General features: G+C 44.1%; 1 protein-coding gene across 1 annotated transcript in view; it reads left to right on the plus strand.

Annotated features, from left to right (window-relative positions):
* The window catches only part of npas3 (neuronal PAS domain protein 3), a 1,397,016-nt gene that overhangs the window by 1,013,537 nt on the left and 359,975 nt on the right, over positions 1–23,504 (plus strand). The window lies entirely within an intron of this gene.

Consider the following 23,504-nt stretch of genomic DNA (forward strand, 5'->3'; position numbering starts at 1 on the left):
GTCATCGATGACAGGAATGCCCCTGTCTACGTCAATGGGGATGAACTGGAAATGGTCGAGAGCTTCATGTTTCTGTGTGTCCAGATCACCAACAACCTGTCCTGGTCCCTCCACGCTGACATTATAGTTAAGAAAGCCCATCAGTGCCTCTACTTTCTCAGGAGGCTAAGGAAATTCGACATGTCCCCCATGGCTCTCCCCAATTTTTACAGATGCACCATAGAAAGCATCCTTTCCAGATATCTCACAGTTTGGTATGGCTCCTGCTGCAAGACTGCAAGAAACCACAAAGGGTTGTGAACGTAGCCCAGTGCATCACACAAACCAGCCTCCCATCCATTGACTCCGTCTACACTTCCCGCTGCCTCGGCAAAGCTGCGAGCATAATCAAGGACCCTATGCACCCTGGACGTACTCTCTTCCACCTTCTTCTGTGGGGAAAAGATGCAAAAGTCTAAGATCATGTACCAACTGGCTCAAGAACAGCTTCTTCCCTGCTGCCATCTGACTTTTGAATGAACCTACCTCATATTAAGTTGATCTTTCTCCACACCCTAGCTATGATTGTAACACTATATTCTGCACCCTCTCCTTTCCTTCTCCCCATGTACTCTATGGACGGCATGCACACAAGAAACAATACTTTTCACTGTATACGAATATATGTGACAATAATAAATCAAATTAAATCAGATCAAATGTTGCTGACAGCCCCTCCCGAAATCCCCGGCTTTGCTTCTGCATCTACAGCAGCTTTCAGAGAACTGATTTCAGCGGCTCAGCAATTGGCTGGGGGCCTCGCTGTTTCTTTGGTTTTGGTAAAGAACCTATCCCTGACATCTGTCCTATATCTATCACCCCTCAATTTAAAGCTATGTCCCCTCGTGCTAGCCATCACCATCCGAGGAAAAAGGCTCTCACTGTCCACCCTACCTAATCCTCTGATCATCTTGTATGCCTCTATTGAGTCACCTCTTAACCTTCTTCTCTCTAACGAAAACAGCCTCAAGTCCCTCAGCCTTTCCTCATAAGACCTTCCCACCATACCAGGCAACATCCTGGTAAATCTCCTCTGCACCCTTTCCAATGCTTCCACATCCTTCCTATAATGCGGCGACCAGAACTGTACACAATACTCCAAGTGCGGCCGCACCAGAGTTTTGTACAGCTGCAACATGACCTCATGGCTCCGAAACTCAATCCCTCTACCAATAAAAGCTAACACACCGTACGCCTTCTTTACAACCCTATCAACTGGGTGACAACTTTCAGGGATCTATGCACATGGACACCGAGATCTCTCTGCTCATCCACACTACCAAGTATCTTACCATTAGCCCAGTACTCTGTATTCCTGTTACTCCTTCCAAAGTGAATCACCTCACACTTTTCCGCATTAAACTCCATTTGCCACCTCTCAGCCCAGTTCTGCAGCTTATCTATGTCCCTCTGTAACCTGCAACATCCTTCCGCACTGTCCACAACTCAACCGACTTTAGTGTCATCCACAAATTTACTAACCCATCCTTCTACGCCCTCATCCAGGTCATTTATAAAAATGACAAACAGCAGTGGCCCCAAAACAGATCCTTGCGGTACACCACTAGTAACTGAACTCCAGGATGAACATTTCCCATCAACCACCACCCTCTGTCTTCTTACAGCTAGCCAATTTCTGATCCAAACCGCTAAATCACCTGCAATCCCATGCCTCCGTATCTTCTGCAATAGCTTACCGTGGGGAACCTTATCAAACGCTTTACTGAAATCCATATACACCACATCAACTGCTTTAACCTTATCCACCTCTTTGGTCACCTTCTCAAAGAACTCAATAAGGGTTGTGAGGCATGACCTACCCTTCACAAAACCGTGTTGACTATCCCTAATCAAATTATTCCTTTCTAGGTGATTATAAATCCTATCTCTTATAATCCTTTCCAAAACTTTGCCCACAACAGAAGTAAGGCTCACTGGTCTATAATTACCAGGGTTGTCTCTACTCCCCTTCTTGAACAAGGGGACAACATTTGCTATCCTCCAGTCTTCTGGCACTATTCCTGTAGACAGTGACGACATAAAGATCAAAGCCAAAGGCTCTGCAATCTCCTCCCTCGCCTCCCAGAGAACCCAAGGATAAATCCCATCTGGCCCAGGGGACTTATCTATTTTCACACTTTCCAGAATTGCTAACACTTCCTTCTTATGAACCTCAATCCCGTCTCGTCTAATAGCCTGTATCTCAGTATTCTCCTCGACAACATTGTCTTTTTCCTGTGTGAATACTGACGAAAAATATTCATTTAGCACCTCTCCTATCTTTTCGGACTCCACACACAACTTCCCACTACTGTCCTTGACTGGCCCTAATCTTACCCTCGTCATTCTTTTATTCCTGACATACCTATAAAAAGCTTTAGGGTTTTCCTTGATCCTACCTGCCAAAGACTTCTCATGTCCCCTCCTGGCTCTTCTTAGCTCTCTCTTTAGGTTCTTCCTGGCTAACTTGTAACTCTCAAAGCGCCCTAACTGAGCCTTCACGTCTCATCTTTACATAAGTCTCCTTCTTCCTCTTCACAAGAGATTCAACTTCTTTAGTAAACCACGGTTCCCTCGCTCGACCACTTCCTCCCTGCCTGACAGGTACATACTTATCAAGGACATGCAGTAGCTGTTCCTTGAACAAGCTCCACATTTCAATTGTGCCCATCCCCTGCAGTTTCCTTCCACATCCTACGCATCCTCAATCTCGCCTAATCGCATCATAATTTCCTTTCCCCCAGTCTAACTCTTGCCCTTCGGTATATACCTATCCCTTTCCATCGCTAAAGTAAACGTAACCGAATTGTGGTCACTATCACCAAAGTGTTCACCTACCTCCAAATCTAACACCTGGCCTGGTTCATTAAGAACATAAGAACATAAGAAATAGGAGCAGGAGTAGGCCATCTGGCCCTTCGAGCCTGCCCCGCCATTCAACAAGATCATGGCTGATCTAAAGCGAATCAGTTCCACTTACCCGCCTGCTCCCCATATCCCCTAATTCCCTTATCGATCAGAAAACTATCTACCCGTGATTTAAACATATTCAACGAGGAAGCCTCCACCACTTCAATGGGCAGAGAATTCCAGAGATTCACTACCCTCTGAGAGAAGAAGTTCCCCCTCAACTCTGTTCTGAACCGGCCCCCCCTTATTTTGAGGTTGTGCCCTCTAGTTCTGGTTTCCCTTCTAAGTGGAAAGATTCTCTCCACCTCTACCCTATCCAGCCCCTTCATTATCTTACATGTCTCTATAAGATCACCCCTCATCCTTCTAAACTCCAACGAGTACAGACCCAATCTGTTTAATCTCTCCTCATAAGCTACACCCCTCATCTCCGGTATCAACCTGGTGAACCTTCTCTGCACTCCCTCCAAGGCCAATATATCCTTTCGCAAATAAGGGGACCAAAACTGCACACAGTACTCCAGTTGCGGCCTCACCAGTGCCTTGTACAGTTGCAGCAAGACCTCCCTGCTTTTATATTCTATCCCCCTCGCGATAAAGGCCAACATTCCATTCGCCTTCTTGATCACCTGCTGCACCTGCAGACTGAGTTTTTGCGATTCGTGCACAAGGACCCCCAGGTCCCTCTGCACAGTCGCACGATGTAATTTTTCTCCATTTAAATAATACTCCAATTTACTATTATTTCTTCCAAAGTGGATAACCTCACATTTGCTAACGTTATATTCCATCTGCCAGATCCTTGCCCACTCGCTCAGCCTATCCAAATCTCTCTGCAGACTTTCCGCGTCCTCCATGCAATTCGCTTTCCCACTCACCTTCGTGTCATCAGCAAACTTGAATACCCTAGATTCAGTCCCCTCCTCCAGATCATCTATGTTGGTACTCAGTACCAAATCCAATGTGGCCTCGCCTCTTGTGGCCTATCTACATACTGTGTCAGGAAACCCTCCTGCACACATTGGACAAAAACTGACCCCTCTAAAGTACTCGAACTATAGCTTTTCCAGTCAATATTTGTAAAGTTAAAGTCCCCCATAACAACTACCCTGTTACTTTCGCTCCTATCCAGAATCATCTTTGCAATCCTTTCCTCTACATCTCTGGAACTTTTCGGAGGCCTATAGAAAACTTCCAACAGGGTGACCGCTCCTCTCCTGTTTCTAACCTCAGCCATACTACCTCAGTAGATGAGTCCTCATCAAACGTCCTTTCTGCCACTGTAATACTATCCATGTCTCCGCAATGGCCACAACATCGAAGTCCCAGGTACCAACCCATACTACAAGTTCACCCACCTTATTCTGGATGCTCCTGGCGTTGAAGTAGACACACTTCAAACCACCTTCCTGCCTGCCGGTACACTCCTGCGATGCTGAAACCTTATTCATTACCTCACTACTCTCAACCTCCTGTACACTGGAGCTACAATTCAGGTTCCCATCCCGAAGAGCATTCGCAAATTTCCCCTCCAGGATATTGGTACCCCTCTAGTTCAGGTGTAGACCATCCCGTTTGTTGAGGTCCCACCTACCCCAGAATGAGCCCCAATTATCCAGGTATCTGAATCCCTCCCTCCTGCACCATTCCTGTAGCCATGTGTTCAACTGCTCTCTCTCCCTATTCCTCTCCTCGCTGGCACGTGGCACGGGTAACAAACCAGAGATAACAACTCTGTTTGTTCTAGCTCTAAGCTTCCACCCTAACTCCCTGAATTTCTGGCTTACATCCCCATCCCTTTTCCTACCTATGTCTTGGGTGCCTATGTGAACCACAACTTGGGGCTGGTCCCCCTCCCCCTTAAGGATCCTGAAAACACGATCCGAGACATCACGGACTCTGGCACCTGGGAGGCAACACACCAGCCGCGAGTCTCTCTCACTCCCACAGAATCTCCTATCTGTCCCCCTAACTATGGAGTCCCCAATGACTAATGCTCTACTCCTCTCCCCCCTTCCCTTCTGAGCAACAGGGGCAGACTCTGTGCCAGAGACCTGTACCCCATGGCCTACCCCTAGTAAGTTGTCCTCCCCAACAGTATCCAAAACAATATACTTGTTATACAGAGGAACGGCCACAGGGGATCGCTGCACTGACTGTTTCTTACCCCTTCTAACAGTCACCCAAGTATCTTCATTTCTAGGAGTAAGTGCCTCCCTGTAGCTTTTATCTATAACTGTCTCTGCCTCCCGAATGGTCCTGGGTTCATCCAGTTCCAGCTCCAGATGCCTAACACGGTCTTCAAGGAGCTGGAATTGGGTGCACTTCTTACAGGTGTACTCAGCCAGGACACTAATGGTGTCCCTCACCTCAAACATCCCACAGGAGGAACATTGCTCTGCCTGCGCTGACATCCCTGCTACTTCCCTTACTAAGAAACAAAAGAGAAAAGAAGAAAAGAAAGAAAAAAAAGCTTACCTGTCCTCACACCGAGTCTTTTAAGAGGAGGAGAATGGCTGAAGTAAATGTTGGCCCTTCAAAGGACAAAAATGAGGCATTAATGGGGAGCACAGAGATGGCGGAGGCACTAAATTAATATTTTGCCTGTCTTCATGGTAGAGAATAATGATGATTTTCCAAAAACTGTCGTTCAAGCAGAGGAACTTGGTGCAATAACCATCTCTAAGGAGAAGGTATTGAATAAGCTAATGGGATTAAAGGCAGATAAGTCTCTGAGACATGATGGCCAACACCCTAGGGTATTAATAAAGGTGGCAGCAGAGATAATGGATGCATTGGTTGTAATATTTCAAAATTCCTTAGATTCTGGAAAGGTCCTGGAAATCATTGGAGAGGATTCTTCGAGGCAGGATTTACTCCCACTTGAAAATAACTGGACGTATTAGTGAGAGACAACATGGTTTTGTGAAGGGGAGATCGTGCCTCACTAACTTGATCAAGATTTTCAAGGAAGTGACGAAGATGATTGATGAGGGTAGGGCAGTGGATGTTATCTACATGGACTTCAGTAAGGCCTTTGACAAGGTCCCTCATGACAGACTGGTGCAAAGGTGAAGTCACATGGGATCAGCTAGCAAGATGGATGCAGAACTGGCTCGATCATAGAAGTCATGATGTGGAGATGCCGGCGTTGGACTGGGGTAAACACAGTAAGAAGTTTAACAACACCAGGTTAAAGTCCAACAGGTTTATTTGGTAGCAAAAGCCACACTTGTGGCTTTTGTGTGGCTTTTGCTACCAAATAAACCTGTTGGACTTTAACCTGGTGTTGTTAAACTTCTTACTCGATCATAGAAGACAGAGGGTAGCAGTGGAAGGGTGCGTTTCTAAATGGAGGGCTGTGACAAGTGGCATTCCTCAGGGATCAGTGCTGGGACCTTTGCTGTTCATAATATATATAAATGATTTGGAGGAAAATATAACTGGTTTGATTAGTAAGTTTGCGGACAACATAAAGGTTGGTGCATTTGTGGATAGCGATGAGGACCAACAAAGGATACAGCAGGATATAGATCAGTTGGAGATTTGGGCGGAGAGATGGCAGATGGAGTTTAATCCGGACAAATGTGAGGTAATGCATTTTGGAAGGTCTAATATAGATAGGAAATGTACAGTCAATGGCAGAACCCTTAAGAGTATTGATAGGCAGAGGGATCTGGGTGTACAGGTACACAGGTCACTGAAAGTGGCAACGCAGGTGGAGAAGGTAATCAATATGGCATGCTTGCCTTCATCGGCTGAGGTACTGAGTTTAAAAATTGGCAAGTCATGTTGCAGGTTTATAGAACCTTAGTTAGGCCGCACTTGGAATATAGTGTTCAATTCTGGTCGCCACATTACCAGAAAGATGTGGAGGCTTTAGAGAGCGTACAGAAAAGTTTTACCAGGATGTTGCCTGGCATGGAGGGCATTAGCTATGAGGAGAGGTTGGAGAAACTTGGTTTGTTCTCACTGGAACGACAGAGGTTGAGGGGGCGACCTGATAGAAGTCTACAAGATTATGTGGGGCATAGACAGAGTGGATAGTAAGAAGCTTTTTCCCAGGGTGGAAGAGTCAATTACTAGGGGACATAGGTTTAAGGTGTGAGGGGCAAGGTGTAAAGGAGATGAGGCAAGTTTTTTACACAGAGGGTGGTGGGTGCTGGGAACGCTCTGCCAGGGGAGGTAGTGGAAGCAGATATGATAGTGAGTTTTAAGGGGCGTCTTGACAAATACATGAATAGGATGGAAATACAAGGATATGGTCCCCGGAAGGGTAGGAGGTTTTAGTTCAGTTAGGCAGCATGGTCAGTGCAGGCTTGGAGGGCCTGTTTCTGTGCAGTAATTTTCTTTGTTCTTTTGTTCTTTGTTGTCCCGGTTGATTAGAAACACGCTTGTGTGACATCCTTATTCAAAAAGGGAGAGAGGGAAAAAGTAAGAAACTATAGGCCAGTTAGCTTGAGCTCTGTGGTGGGGAAGTTGTTGGAATCAATCATTAAGGAGGAGATGAATGAGCATTTGGAAAGACAGCTCAAACCACCATTGTCAGCAAGATTTTATGAAGGGTACATCATGCTTGACAAACTTGCTTGAATTCTTTGAGGACATAACCAGCAAGGTGGATATGTGATCATAACCGCTACTCCCATTTTTTGGACAGCAGATAGAACTATAAAATGATCATGACACAGAGGGAGGCCACTCAACTAATCATGCCTGTTCTGGCTCTCTGCAAGAGCAATTCACCTAATGCAACTCCCCTGCTTTTCTCCCAATAGCCCTGGAGATATTTCCATTTCAAATAATACTCCAATTCCCTTTTGAAGTCCACAACTAAATGTACTCCATTGCACTCTTGGGAGTGTATTCCAATTCCTGGCCAATAATTGCATGAAAACGCTTTTCCTCATGTCGGCATTGCTTCTTTTGCCAATTAATTTAAACCAGTGCTTTCTGGTTCTCAGTCCTTCCACCAAGGCAAGCAGTTTCCCTTAACTATTCTGTCAGGACCCTTCATGATTTTGAATTTCTCAATCAAATATTCTCTCAATGTTCTCTTCAAGGAGAACAATCCCAGCTCCTCCAATCTATCTACTGAACTGAAGTTTCTCATCCCTAAAACCATTCTTGTGAATCTTTTCTGCACCATCTCTAATGCCTTCACACCCCGTCCAAATTGTGGTGCCCACAAATGGACAGAATAATCCAGTTAAGTACGGGTAGTGATTCTGCTCATGTTATTTACAGCTCCTCCAGGCCTATCTTTGTTTCTTTCAATATCCCATTATCAGCCCCTTTTGCCTTGTCTCATTATACTTTTAATAATTTATCGCTCCTGGCTTTCATCCTATCGCAAACTGTCTATTTTGTTATTTTCTCCATTGCCCCCCCATTTCCATGTTTCTCAATTTGCTTAAATCCATGTTGCATCTGCAAAATTTCCCAGTTCGAATGTAAGATCATTGACCAGTGCTACTTGTACCTACTGTGCCACAGGACCTCTCAGCATATATCAATGATATCAATGATTCCTTGGTTCTCCAGGAGTGGTACAGCTGCAAAGTCAGATGAAGAGTTCCTGGCAGCCGATTATATGCTGAGCACCTAGAGGACAAGAGAACAGAGTGCCTCCCCTTCACCTGTACCAATGAACACCATGCGGCTGGAACAATGATGAGGCATTTCAGCTGCATTATTTTTGCCTGTAAACTAGCCACAAGACATACAAACAGATTGACAGCAAAAAGCTGCCTGGTGCATTGAGCCTGTCTCAAACAAACATTCACAATGCAACAATTCTGCAAGCTGTGAGAAGCAAGTGGAGAATATGACAGGCCAGAAAAGAGTGAGTCGAACATCAGTGAGTTTGTGAATCTTTCTGAGAGTCCAGCTTTTCTCCATAATTAATATTTATGTGAAGTGGGAACAGTTGATTCTTGTAGAGTTTGGTGTTACTGGAAGTTTATGCCAACACTTGCTGCGTTTTGAGGTGCTAGTTCTCAGGTATTCAAGGGTGGTTTAATTCAGTGGCACTGGCCGGTATTTTACCACCTTGCCTGCCACGGGAATTTAGAGCGGGCGAGGGGCAAACAATGGGAAGGTCCGTTGACTTTGGGTGGGATTTTATGGTTTCGGGATGAGCGAGGCTGTAAAATCCCACCCACTGTCCTGTTCATGCAGAAGACATGATGAGTGTTCTGATGAACATACAAATGAGTATAAAGATGAATATGTGAACTGGTTTGTATGTGGAAATGCACAGGAGCAAACTGTTCGTAACAATAAGCAGGAAATGTGTTTCTTCCCAATATTAGTTGTCTAACAATGAGAGACATAATACAGTGAAAATAAATCTTCAGACCAATACAGAGCAAAGAAAGTCTGTGATATTTCCTTTCCGCTATAATTGTGATCAAAATTAAATTCCAAAGGAGCTGTTAACCTCAGTCCCACCTAGTTTCAGGACTGAGGAAATATTTCAGTTCCTTTTTCAACTGTTGCAAGAAATCCACATTCACTGTTTGAGCCAGCAACTTGTTCCAGGCACTGTGTCGATATAAAACACCTGGCATGTAAGCTAGTCCTGTGTTTATGGAGCTTATAGGCAGGACCTTTTGTTTTCCACTACCTACCTAAACACAAGGGCACAGTCCATTTTGCTTCAATATTTTCTAATCTTCAGCCAAATCTCCCTGAAGATGATATTTTTTCTTAAATAATAAAGCACTGTTCTCTATCCTGATAACAAGAGCTCTTAACTGTCATTCTCGTGGTCTTTTCCAAATTGTCCACCACGCGAGGGGCCCAAAAAGGGAGACATTTGGCTGGATTTTCCTTTCATTGTTGGGTTTTGCTGGGAGAGACCAAGCTCCGCTTCACATTGGCGACTGATGTCTGCTGCAGTTTTCAAGGAGGTAGCCAATTAGTGGCCTGATAGTGTGTTTGCCATTCAGTTAGGTATAGTGGACATAGTGAGGAGGCTGGAGTTAGATGCAGTGGACTCGATTTAAAGGGCATCTGACAGACATTAATGTGTACACCAGATTATTTTGTATGGCAGAAAAGCAGCATGTCAGGCACCCGTGGAAGGGCGGGGAGCTAGGCAGTAGATCTCTGGATTACTCCCAGTGTCATGTGCTAGCAAGTATAGAAGTAGGAAAATAGGACAGATGAATGCATGGTCAAAAGTTGGTGCAAGAGGAGGGGGTTTAGATTTCTGGATTACTGGGATCATTTCTGGTGGGACATGTGAAAATGGGACGGTCTGCACCTGAACCGCATTGGGGCCAACATCCTTGAAGGTAGGTTTGCTAATGTTGTTGGGAAGAGTTTTATCTAGTCTGGTGGGGAAGGAGATACAGAATATTGGTGAAATAGAGACACATCATGCTACAACAAAAGAAGCAAGTCAAAGTGAGTTCAGCTGTGTTGAGTGTCAAGAGAGTAAGGTAAGACTGGATAGTTTTTACTTTAATGAGAGGCATGTAAGAGGTAAGACTGATGAGTTAAAGGCATGGATTAACACGTGGAAATGTGATACTGCTGCCATCATAGAAACACGGTTGAGGGAAGGGCAGGACTGGCAACTCAGTATTCCGGGGTATAGGATCTTTCGGCAAGACAGAGGAGGGTGTAAAAAGGGAGATGGTGTAGCACTATTAATTAAGGAATCAATTACTGCAATAAGGAGAGATGATATCTTGGAAGGATCTTCAAATGAGGCTTTGTGGGTAAAACATAGGAATGTTGAAGGGCAGCCACATTACTGGAAGTGTATTATAAGCCCAGAGTCATGGGAAATAGAGGAGCAAAATATGTAGACAGTTCACAGAGGTGTTTAAGAGTAATGATCAGATAATTATACTAGGGGATTTCAACTTTCCCAACATAAATTGGGGTAGTCATAGTGTTAAGGGTTTAGAGGGGGCGGATTTCTTGAAATGTATCCAGGGGAGTTTTTTGTATCAATATGTAGAAGGCCCAACAAGGGATGGTACAGTGCTGGATCTGGTTCTGGGGAATGAAGCCAGAAAAGTGTTCAATGTGGCTGTGGGGGAGATTTTAGTGATCACGACCACAATATGGTATGGTTCAAATTTGTTATGGACAAGGAGAAAGATGGCCTGCAAAAGACAACTTTGGATTGGGGAAGGCAGATTTTATTAAAATAAAGTAGGATCTGCCCAAAGTTGACTGGGAACAGTTCCTTGCGGGTAAGTCTACAGCGGAGCAGTTGGGGGCATTCAAAAGGGGACTGGCGAGAGTGCAGGTCCAACATATACCCTTTGGGGGTAAATGTAGGAGCAATATGTTCAAGGAGTCCTGAATGTCTAGGACAATTCAGGACTGGATGAGGAATATGAGAAAGGCTTTTAGAGAACCCAAAGGGAACAATTCAGCTGCGGCCCTAGAGGAATATAGGAAATGCAAGAAGAAACTTAAGAAAGCAATTAGAAGAGCAAAAAGGTGGCATGAGAGAGGATTTGCGAACAGGATTAGAGAGAATCCTAAGATACTTTATAAATACATTAAAGAGAAGAGTTTAACCAGGTAAAGAGTCGGGCCCATTAGGGACCAAGAGGGCAATCTGCGTATGAAGCCGCAGGACATTGGAAGGGTGTTTAATTAATTCATCTCTCCGGCCTTCACTCTGGAAAAGGAGAATGTAGGTACAGAATTCAGGAAAAGTGATTGTGAAGAACTTGCACAGGGAGGAAATAGGAAGCTTAAAAATGGACAAATCCCCTTGGAATGTTGCAGATGATACCAAGATTGGTAGGGTGGTAAATAGTAAAGAAGTTGGTTGTAGATTACAAGAAGATATAGATGGGTTGATCAGATGGGCAGAGCAATGGGGGCAGATGGTATTTAACTCTGATAAATGCGAGGTGATGCACTATGGAAGATGAGAGAATATTTAATGAATGACAGGACACTGGGAATCTCAGAGCAACAGAGGGATCTTGGGGTATTTATTCACAGATCCCTGAAGTCAGCAGAGCATGTGAATAGGATAGTTAAGAAGGCATATGGAGAAGGTTAAGAGGGAGAATTTAGCTTTGCCAATGCACCTAACCAGCATGGCTTTTGGACTGTGGGGAGAAACCCATGCAGACACTGGGAGAATGTGCAGACTCTGCACAGTCACCCAAGCCTGGAATCAGCACTGTGAGGCAGCAGCTCTAATCACTGTGTTAGTGCACAGAGTGCTGGCTGAAATGAGAAAACCAGTGTGTAGCTCTCGAGCTGCACAGCTGTGTTTTTTCTCCAGATTTGGGAGAGGAAATTTGGGGTTGTGGTTTTTGCCGTCACTCTGCTGGGCAGGGCCTAATTGTGGAGCTGGCATCAAGGCACCAACTTTAAAGTGCGCCTCGATCTGCATTTAAAAACTCCTACCATGGACATGGGGGAAGCCCCCCGCCCCCACCCCACCCAATAAGCTGATGGCTAGGGCACTGTCTGGGCATGACCCTCTCATGACGTCATGGCGGCGAGGTATTAATATTCAGTGAGGGGGGCAGCATATTGCTGGGAAGCTCTATAATGACACTTAGATGTATTAAAATTTATTGAAATGCGGTAAAATGATTCTTTATGTCATGGAAAATTGGGAAGTGAGAACTCCTGGCAAGAATCACTTTTCCCGACTCTCGCGAGAGTTTGGGCCTGCATTGCTGTTTATGTTGAGGTCAAACGCAGGTTCATAATCGACCCCAGTTAACTTAATTGAGTTAACATCTCCTTTACGACAATGGACAGAATGTCAAACTTATGTGTTGTGTTCATGCAGTCATATGGAAAACAGTAATTTCAAGGATTTAATATTGGTTTGAATGTTTTCAGATTGAAGCAGTTCTTGAAAGTATTATTCACATATCATGGGTGATTGAGCATACTGGGGAGTGTCCTCACTCGTCCACATTTTACATGGTCTGTTAGAACAAACTGACTCACTTTGACTGAATTGCCTTTTCATGTTCCACATTCTCTTGTGTTCTTGCATGGTTGACTGAGAAAGCACTAGTAGATGATGCTGTGTGCATTCTGTAATCTTCAATAAAATATTTCTGAGTCTGTCTTTATCCAGAAGCATTTGAGAGTTACTGCTAAGGATAATAGAAATATATTGCCTTGCCTTCCTTATGTAATTTTGAGGATGCATGCCAATGTGAAGTGTTTTGAGCAGTTAACTGAGAGTAATGCCAAATTTATAGCATAAGGCATAAGATTTCCAGAGTATAGGAATTACTTAATGCTACACTTCGCAGAATGATTCATGCTATTATTATTTTCATTAGGGAGCTGTAAATGTAAGGTGATACGATCTAAAGAGTTTTACATATCACACATCAAACTGTAAATAACGAGTGGCTTGCAGTTAATAAATATTTTCTTTAGATTATAGATTACATTTTGTAACTTTTTAATGGCTGAGGAAAGAATTAGTGGAGAAATCACTCAGTAGTAAAGGATCCTGGAATTGCTTTGTGCATTTGAATGATAGCTTCATCCGTTTTTATCGTGAGCAACACCTGGAGAGGTTGTTAAGAGAATTTAAATGCATAATTTGGCTTAAACCTGACGAAATGTCACTGAGGACAGCTGTAACAGAAATTTCTTTGTAATGTTACATCAACCTGCACATTTTCACTGACCTGTCGACACAGCAGACAAATATTCACACTCACTGCTCTATATAGCTGATAACAGATAACCATATTTTGCTGGTTTTCTTCTGATCTTGTGCCTTGCTAAGATATTTCTAAGTCTGTAAATAGATTAAATGAGAAGTGTTTTATGTTCAAAAGCAGACAGCATAAAAAGTCTCGAACGTGCCAAACAAAGAGTTTATTCAAAGCTTCAAACATTCAGGATTTAGACCTTTCGTCTTCATCATGTGCATGTGATTATCAGAGAAGCCAAACACACACAGTTTTATGATTGAACTTACTAAATCAAATTAAATGTATTTGGCTTCAACCTTCAAAGTAGAGCAGACTGAAAAAGAGATGATACGGCACCTAAAGGGCAGACTGAGCAGAACTGCTGCAGTAATCTCGTTCTGCTTCAGAAGGCATAACTGTTGATTGGTGTGTTATTTATGTTGGAGGAATGAAGAACACAAATAGAAAACTGTCACGGTGTTCCAATGGCTAAAGGAATTACTTGCTTTAAAACTTGCTGAAATCCTTGCTGTAACTTGATATTGGTTCCAACTAATTATGCATTAATGAACTACGCTGCCTTGTGTTCATCTTTTACAATAAACTTTGCAAAAAAGATAGTAACTGCCAATAAATATTTTTAAGCACATTGAGAAGATTGTGGAATCTAGATATATAGGCTGAAGAATATGATTTTTCCCTTACGTTCATTAAACCCTTAAAGATGGCATCCAATTTTCCTCCCTTTCTAAAGCATTTGCTTGAAATATTTCACTATCAATTTAAAGGTTTTGCACTTTGTGGGTAACGGTCTCAATTGAAAACATTGAAAGTAAACTCATTTATTTTGAGCATTCAACATACACTAACCCCAAGATCTAGCTTTTTACACTTTTTCAACGTGCCCTGTGAATCAAAATGTTCATCTGTATGTATACCTAAATTCACCTCCGCAAGAATAATTTCCATTTCTTTGAAAAGTATAAAACTTAGCAGCAATAGAACATTGGAAATAACCTCCTGCTTGTGTAGTACGTTTAAGAGCTGTAAACCTGGCACTGCGACAGCTTTATGAAGAGCTTCTTTGTGTTACTGTCCTGCATCACACCAAGGCAACCATACCAGATCAGCATTTTCTTTTAAATAATGACTAGTGTGCTGTTGCCTTTTATGTTAATTATTAATACATTTATAGTGGAAAGTTCAATTTCATATCTCTTTACATATAAAATAATTCAATTGAAATTGTGGGTGCAGTTTTATATTCCACAAAACATTGCACTTTGTTTACATTTCTATCTGTATTTTTCTCCACCTCAATTAACTTGGAAGAATTGTAATTATTTTTTATATATGAACTGTTATTCAAAACTTTTTGCTCTCAGAATTCACCCCTGTAATTCTGGCCGGAGACCAAAATAACCACTGGAAAACGTAAGGGCCCCGGTATGGTAGGTTTTCTTTTTTTCTAGATCTTTCAACACATTTTGTAAGGGGAAGCACCTCTGCCCACATATTACAGGGCAAATATCTTCAAGTGCAAATCCAGAAGCAGCCAGGATTTCCCTGGGCATGAGTTCTCACCTATCTTTCTGTTAGGACATACTGTATCTCTGCAAACTGGATTACCAGGTGAGATAAGGGGTAATCAGGTACAAAAAGTGTGTTCACCATGGTTGACGGAGGGTGGTAAATGGGTGTGGTGGTGGCATCCAGATCTGCAAGGAAGCCTCGCCCTAAAAGAAAGGAAATTTGTTCTTAGAACCTCATCAGCTCCCTCATGCACGGGATCTGAAGGGGTGAGCCATGGGCAGGACACACTGCTTCCTGTGTCATGTGATGCATTGGAAAAGCGTGGCATTTATGTCTGTCTGCCTCAGAAAGAGGCACGGCACGGTGGCACAGTAGTTAACACTGCTGTCTCACAGCGCCAGGGACCTAGGTTCAATTCCGGCTTCAGGTCACTGTCTGTGTGGAATTTATACATTCTCCCCGTGTCTGTGTGGGCTTCCTCTGGGTGCTCCGGTTTCCTCCCACACTCTGGAGATGTGCGGATTAGGTTGGTTGGCCATACTAAATTGACCCTAGTATCAGGGGGATTAGCAGGGTAAATTTGTGGGGTTACGGGAATAGGGCCTGGGTGGGATTGTGGTCATAGAATCATAGAAACCCTACAGTGCAGAAGGAGGCCATTCGGCCCATCGAGTCTGCACCGACCACAATCCCACCCAGGCCCTACCCCCACATATTTACCCGCTAATCCCTCTAACCTACACATCCCAGGACTCTAAGGGGCAATTTTTTTTTAACCTGGCCAATCAACCTAACCCGCACATCTTTGGACTGTGGGAGGAAACCGGAGCACCCGGAGGAAACCCACGCAGACACGAGGAGAATGTGCAAACTCCACACAGACAGTGACCCGAGCCGGGAATCGAACCCGGGACCCTCGAGCTGTGAAGCAGCAGTGCTAACCACTGTGCTACCGTGCCGCCCTAATAGGTCGGTGCAGACTCGATGGGCCAAATGGCCTCCTTCTGTACTGTAGGGATTCTATGAAAATATTAGATGCCCTCTCAGTGACCTCAGAAATTCCAGCAGAGTCAGCTGTGGAGGGCACCAGATGGAGTATTGTGAGTATAATAACTTCAGTCATAGCCAAAGGAGATTTGGGGCCAATATTCTTAGAAATATTCTTCAAGTTAGTTTTCAAGTCATTAAAACTGCCATCATCACCCAGCTCCTAAAAAATGCTTGACTCCTCTGCTCTTCTGACAATTAACACATCTCTGACCTAGGTACACTGCTGGAATTTAACTAACTCATTGAATCCTACAGTGTAGAAGGAGGCCATTTGGGTCTGCCCTGACCACAATCCCACCCAGGCTCTATCCCCATAATCCCATGCATTTACCCTGGTTAGTCCCCCTGACATTAAGGGGCAATTTAGCATCGTCAATCCACCTAACTGGCACAGCTTTGGACTGTGGGAGGAAACCGGAGGTAACGCACACAGGCACGGAGTGAACGTGCAAACTCCACACAGACAGTGACCCAAGCCGGGAATTGAATCTGTGAGGCAGCAGTGCTAACCACTGTGTTACTGTGCCGCCACTTATAACAAACTTCCCAACAAATATCACTGGCAAGACTTGTCTTGATGATCACAATTAGACATGTTGTTAGCTTACAGGATTAACAGACACCAAATAGGAAAAATCACAGTTAGCCATCCAGTTTCATTGATGAATCAGGGAAGCTGGTCAGTCATCAACAGTGTCCTGGAATACAATAAAACTATTTTGCTCGGGTATCAGATTATAAAATCTGCCACAGGTGATGGCACAGTGGTTAGCATTGCTGCGTCACAGGGCCAGGTTCGATTCCCGGCTTGGGTCACTGCCTGTGTGGAGTTTGCACATTCTCCCCGTGTCTGCATAGGTTTCCTCTGGGTGCTCTAATTTCCCCCCCCCCCCACAGTCCAAAGATGTGCAGGTTAGGTGGATTGGCCATGCTAAATTGCCCCTTAGTGTCAGAGGGACTAACTAGGGTAAATGCATGGAGTTATGGGGATAGGGCCTAGGTGGGATTGTAGTTGACGCAGACTCAATGGGCCAAGTGACCTCCTTTTGCACTGTAGGATTCTATGAGAGATTCCAGTCTGTCGTGGCCAAATGTAAAATCATCTTGAAATCAACTCAACTCTTGATATGCTTACATTTTCCTTACCCTTTCCTAGATTGTTATTGTTTCTCTTCCTGCACCTGTTGGGCACAAGGCAGACTTCCATCTGATTCCATAATGAGTTTTGCAGGTCACTTACCTGTCGCCAAAGGTTTATAGCTTAGGGATGACACTCCACATTAAGCAAGGCTGACTAGGAGTTTCTCTCATTTTTACTGTCTACCATTGTTCTAATAGAAGGATTTTGGGGTTTGATACTCAACCTGTTGGCTGTGTTATGAATGCACATTCCTTGGCCATCACGTCCTGGGGTGGGACTTGAACCGCGAGTAATCATCACTAATTAGGCATTTTTAAAATTCTTTGGTAGGTTATGAACCTCACTGGCTAGGCCAGTATTTGTTGCCCTTTCCTGATTGCCCTTGATAAGATGGTAGTGAACCTTATTGAAATGCTGCAGTCTATATGATGTACGTGCACCCACGAAGCTGTTAGGAAGAAAATTTGACCAGGAACAGTGATGCAGGGCCACATTCTCCGGTCTTGTCCATGGCAGGTCCGTTGCGAGCAAGAACAGAAAATTTGGCATTCCAGCCAAAACTCCAAGGTTGTCTACCTGAAACTGCAGGAAAGGATGTCCCGAGGCATGGTACACTGGCGAGACCATGCAGGCGCTACGACAACGGATGAATGAACACCACTCGACAATCACCAGGCAGGAGTGTTCCCTTCCTGTCGGGGAACACTTCAGCACTCAAGGGCATACAGCCTCTGATCTTTGGGTAAGCGTTCTCCAAGGCAGCCTTCACAACACACGACAACGCAGAATCGCCGAGCAAAAACTGATAGCCAAGTTCCACACACAGGAGGACGGCCTCAACCGGGATCTTGGGTTCATGTCGCAGTACCTGTAACCCCCACAACTTGCCTGGTCTTGCAAAATCTTACAAACTGTCCTGGCTTGAGACAATTCACACCTCTTTAACCTGTGCTTAACCCTCTCTCCACTCGCATTGTCTGTACCTGTAAAGACTTGATTACCTGTTGAGACTTGGGTTCCAATCATTATCTTGAGTCTGTATCTATATATGCCCTGTTTGTGAACCCAACTCTCCACTCACCTGATGAAGGGGCAGTTCTCCGAAAGCTCATGCTACCAAATAAACCTGTTGGACTTTAACCTGGTGTTCTTACTGAGCCAAAACTCCATTCACTGTTAGCTGCAAACATGGACAGAAGGTTTCGGCCATAGTTTCAAGTCGGGGTGGAGTCTGACTTAAAGGAAAACGTGCAGTTGGTGGTGTTCCCATGTGCCTGCTATCCTTGTCCTACCAAGAGATGGAGGTCACAAATTTGAAAGGTGCAGATGAAAGACCTGGCAAGTTTCTTCAGTGTATCTTGTGTGAATCAGAGTTGGAGAGTGAATATTTAAGGTTGCAGATGCGGTGCTTTTCAAGTGGACTGCTTTGTCCTGGACAGTGTTGAGTTTGTTTTATTCTTTCATGTAATATGAGAGTCACTGGCTTGGCCAATATTTATTACCCATCCCTAATTGCCTTTGAGAAGGTTCTTTTGAGCCATCTTCTTGAATGAAGTCAGAAAATACTATAAAATCTCAGCAGGTCTGACAGCATCTGTGGAGAGAGAATAGAGCCAACATTTCGAATCTGGATGACCCTTCGACAGTGCAGTATTTTGCTTTCATCTTCTTCAATGGCTGCAGTACATATGTCATTGATAAACTCACAGTGCTGTTAGTAAGAGCTTGTTATTGGAGTTCCTCTTATCTGGACAAGTCGAAGCATTTCATTATACTCTTAACTTAACAGAATGTGGAGTCAGGAAGTGAGCTACTCGCTGCAGAACTTCCAACCTCTGACCTGCTCTTGTAGCCATAATATTTATATGGTCAGTGCAGTTCAGTTTCAGGTCATTGATAACCCGAGGGTGTTGATGGTGGGGGATTCACCACTGGTAATTCAAGTGATTATCAAAAGGAGATTTTCCTTTGTTGTAGCTGGCCATTGCTTGGTACTTGTTTGGCATGCATGTTAATTTTCACTTATCAGCTGTTAATGGACAACTCCACTCATAAGTAGAATTTAGAGTCTTTTGATAAACATGAGGAAGTCCTCTAAAAGGCATGATGAGCAGCACATTGCCAATTGTATGAGTACATTGCAAACATTGCAAACAATAGCACAGATACATGTCATCAAATGGTGTTTCCTCCAGTTGAAAATACAGGGGGAGGAATTTTCCTGTCCCGCCTACCACGGGAACTGTAGCGGGCGGGGGCGGACCATGCAAAAGTCTGTTGACCTTGGGGGGATTTTCCAGTTTTGGGGTGAACGTGACTGGAAAATCCCACCCAGAGCTTTGGTAATAACTGCTCTCAGGTACAGGGGAAATATTCGGGGGTAGTTTTTCACACAGAGGGTGGTGGGCAAGTGGAATCAGCTGCCATCAGTGGTGGTGGAGGCAAACTCAATAGGGTCTTTTAAGAGACTCCTGGATGAGTACATGGGACTTAATAGGATGGAGGGTTATAGGTAGGCCTAGAAGGTAGGGATATGTTCAGCACAACTTGTGGGGCTGAAGGGCCTGTTTGTGCTGTAGTTTTTCTATGTTTCTATCACCACAACCTAATTGAAGTTGGCACCAAAGCCTAGCTATATGAATGTACATCTTGGCCCTCAAGAAGCACTTTTCATAGTCTGTCATCTCAAGCTTCAGAGTTTGTTCTTAAACCATGCGTTGAAGAAGAATCTAAACAGAATGGCACATGACAGACCATGCACCTTGCAAATCACAATTATTATTGGGGACGATTCACCCACACCGCCGTGCTAATTTTCTAGTGCAACGGTGTTTGAAAATCTCACAGCCAGGCATGCGCATGATTTGCACGTACGTTCCTGCTGCGAGCGCATCGCCCAGCATTGGATTTCTGGTGCTGTCAGATCCGCACTGGAAACTGGCGGGAAGACCAAGTAAGTGATTTTAATATATTTTGAATCTGTTTTTAATGTAACTAGCAGGCCCAGGACTGAATTGTCTGGACCCGCTAGTATCTCCCATCCCGCTGGAGTAAGAGGGGCAATCGGGGCCCCCCGAGGGGGTCAGGCACTGGGGGTAATGCCCCCTGGGCATGGGCACCCTGGCAGTGCCAGCCTGTGTCCTCTGACACTGCCCAAGGGTGCCCATCGGGCAGTGCCAAGGGGGCAGGGCCTGTGGGGGTGGAGCCTGAGCAAGGTCGGGGCCTAGGGGGCATTCGGTGGGGGTGGGGGTCGCGCTGCATTGGGATCAATTGGGGCAGGAGGGAGGCCAATGATCGGGCAGGCTGGGTTGGGGGGGAGGGGGGTGGGTTAGGAATGCCCAGAAATGGTCAGGGGGCCACGATTGTGCCATGGAGGGGTTGTGGGGGGCAACACTGTGGGGGCCCCAAGCTGGCCAGCAAATGGGAAGGCTGACAGTTGGGTGCCACAGCGCATGTGCAGAGGCCTGCTGGTTTCAGCCTCCCGGGCGGGAATAGGCCCTGCCCCCTGAAATCTAATGATATTCACACTGGTGGCCTCTGCATTGCACAGAGTGTGGGAGATTCTGGACTGAACTCCCACTGAAAAAACTAGCGTGAATTACTCCAGTTTTCCTGCAAAATTGACACTTTGAATTTTTTTGAGAGAATTCTGCCCATCATGTCTACATGTGGAGATGCCGGCGTTGGACTGGGGTAAGCACAGTAAGAAGTCTCACAACACCAGGTTAAAGTCCAACAGGTTTATTTGGTAGCAAATACCATAAGCTTTCGGAGCGCTGCTCCTTCGTCAGATGGAGTGGTCTCACTCCATCTGACGAAGGAGCAGCACGCTCCGAAAGCTTATGGTATTTGCTACCAAATAAACCTGTTGGACTTTAACCTGGTGTTGTGAGACTTCTTACTGTCATCATGTCTACACCAGCTCTCCGATGAGCATCATGAATTGCTATTTATATGCCAATATAAACTTTGGGATTGAGTTTTATGTTGGCTACTAGTTACTTCTCATAATCCCTCTTCATTTCCCTCATGTGCTTTTCACCACCCCTCTAAAACCTTTTGTATCCCTCTTGGTTCTCAACTGTATTTTCTGCCTGACACCTGTCATTAGCACACTTTTTCTTCCAAATCTTAATTATCATCTCATTTTTCATCTAGGGAACTCTGGATCTGTTTGCCCTACCTTTCCCTTTTAATGGAATATACTTTGACTAAGTCCAGAGCAATGTCATGTACCAGACTTATTGATCAATCGAAGAAGAGTAATACGGAATTGAAACATTAGCTCTTTTTCTCCCTTCACAGATGCTGCCAGACCTGCTTTGTTTTCCAGCATTTTCTGTTTTTATTTCAGATTTCCAGTCTCTGCAGTATTTTGCTTTTATGCCTATATAAAAATATGGGCATATAAATATATATTCATACATGAATACATTCTCTTTTAGCGTGCTGAAGGAAAAGCTGGAGCTCCTTTCTCCATATATTTTTCTCCTTGGGGCCACAGGTAAAGTTTATAGTTTGGTCCCAGATGTTTCAGATAGGTTGAAGAAAGCCTTTCTATTATATGTATAAAGATTTTAAACCAGAAAGGAGAACCTTTGACATAGATGTTAGATGTTGCTGGCCTACCCTGTATTGGGACACTATTGTCAAGGAAGACAGTTTGCCACCTCTCATCATTATCCTGAAGATTCTGTACCAATCTGAAATTTGCTTCCACCAGAAATCTTAGTAATGTTTTATATCTGTAATTTCAAAACTTGTCCTTGTAGCTTCCAAACAATAACTTGAAGATCAGTTACTGAGCCATACAAAACCACCCACTAATTGTTCAAGATAGAGAGTGGGACAGTTTATCAACAACACAATTTTATATATAAAAAGAAGTGCCTCAATTTTTTAAGAAATATGTGGGACAAAATCCCTTTGACCATCCTTTATGAACCTATCCAGGAATGCTGTCACACCAAACAAAATGGGAGACATGGGAGAATTTTGCTTCACACCTCTTTCCAGAATGGGAAACTCTGTAAAATCTCCATGTGTCCTTCTGACGATTTTTGGTGTGGAGCAGCGATCAGGATTTTTGGCGTGGAGCAGAGATCCGAGATAAAATCCAGGATTCAGGAATGCGCTCACAGAGACCTAACTTCTTCATGAGTGCTATGTGAAGTCAGGTTGAAAGCCTTGTAATGAAATCAATGTAAGCAGCTTTTCCTGAACTTTACAAAGTTCCACAATGTTTTACCAAGTCACAATCTATCCTGTAGTTGTAAAGAATCACTTTATGTCATGAATGACAGTGAGATTGCACAGTAATGTGCACTCTTTTGAATAGATACCATAACTATACAATGGATCATTGGAAAGTTATGTGTCTACAGCAAAATCCTTACTCTCAGCCTCAGAAGGGAAATTCCAAGGTGAAATGGCAGTTTTTGATGGAAATTTATTTATTTGAAGTGCTTGGCATTCATATTTTGCTGAGAAATATATATATATTTTAAATTGTAGGTTTAACTAGCCTTAAATATTACCTGTTATATATGTTGGGGCATAGCCCCTTTAAGGGAGTGGGTCAGGTGACCCTGGGGGTGGCGTGATCTGCTCAGGGACTGTCCTGGGAGGGCAGTTGTCGTTTGAAGTGTGGAGCAGTAAGATCTGCAATTGATACCTGTGTTCCCCAACATCTGACTGTGGTGTGAGTTCTTGAGGGTACATCCCAGTAGCAGAGAATTAAACATTACCCATGAGCATACCAGCACCAGTACTTATAACCACATATCTGTCAGACTTGTAAAAATCCTTTTGATTCATTAATATCCAATAGGATAGAAAACCTGCCAAACCTGGTCTGGCTTACATAGAACTTCAGTTCCACACAAATGTGGTTGAAATTGAGTCAAACAGACCATGGCTATGGCATAATCATTGAACCGTGGTACAAAGACACCCAACCTGACAAAGTTTTTCTCACTAACTTGGGGGGAATCAGTGCCAAAGTTATAAGCGCTGACCCGCAGAACAGTCAAGAATCAGTTTGGCATACTCAAAATGCCAGAATCATGCCTATCAGCCAACGGCCAAGACTCTTCCATTCCCATCCCTCAGGTGAAGATAGATTGGTGAAGTTAGAATTGTTTTCCTTAGCAAAAAGAAGGTTGAGA

This window comes from Mustelus asterias, chromosome 18 (assembly GCF_964213995.1).
Source record: "Mustelus asterias chromosome 18, sMusAst1.hap1.1, whole genome shotgun sequence".
In the NCBI taxonomy this organism is placed as follows: domain Eukaryota; kingdom Metazoa; phylum Chordata; class Chondrichthyes; order Carcharhiniformes; family Triakidae; genus Mustelus; species Mustelus asterias.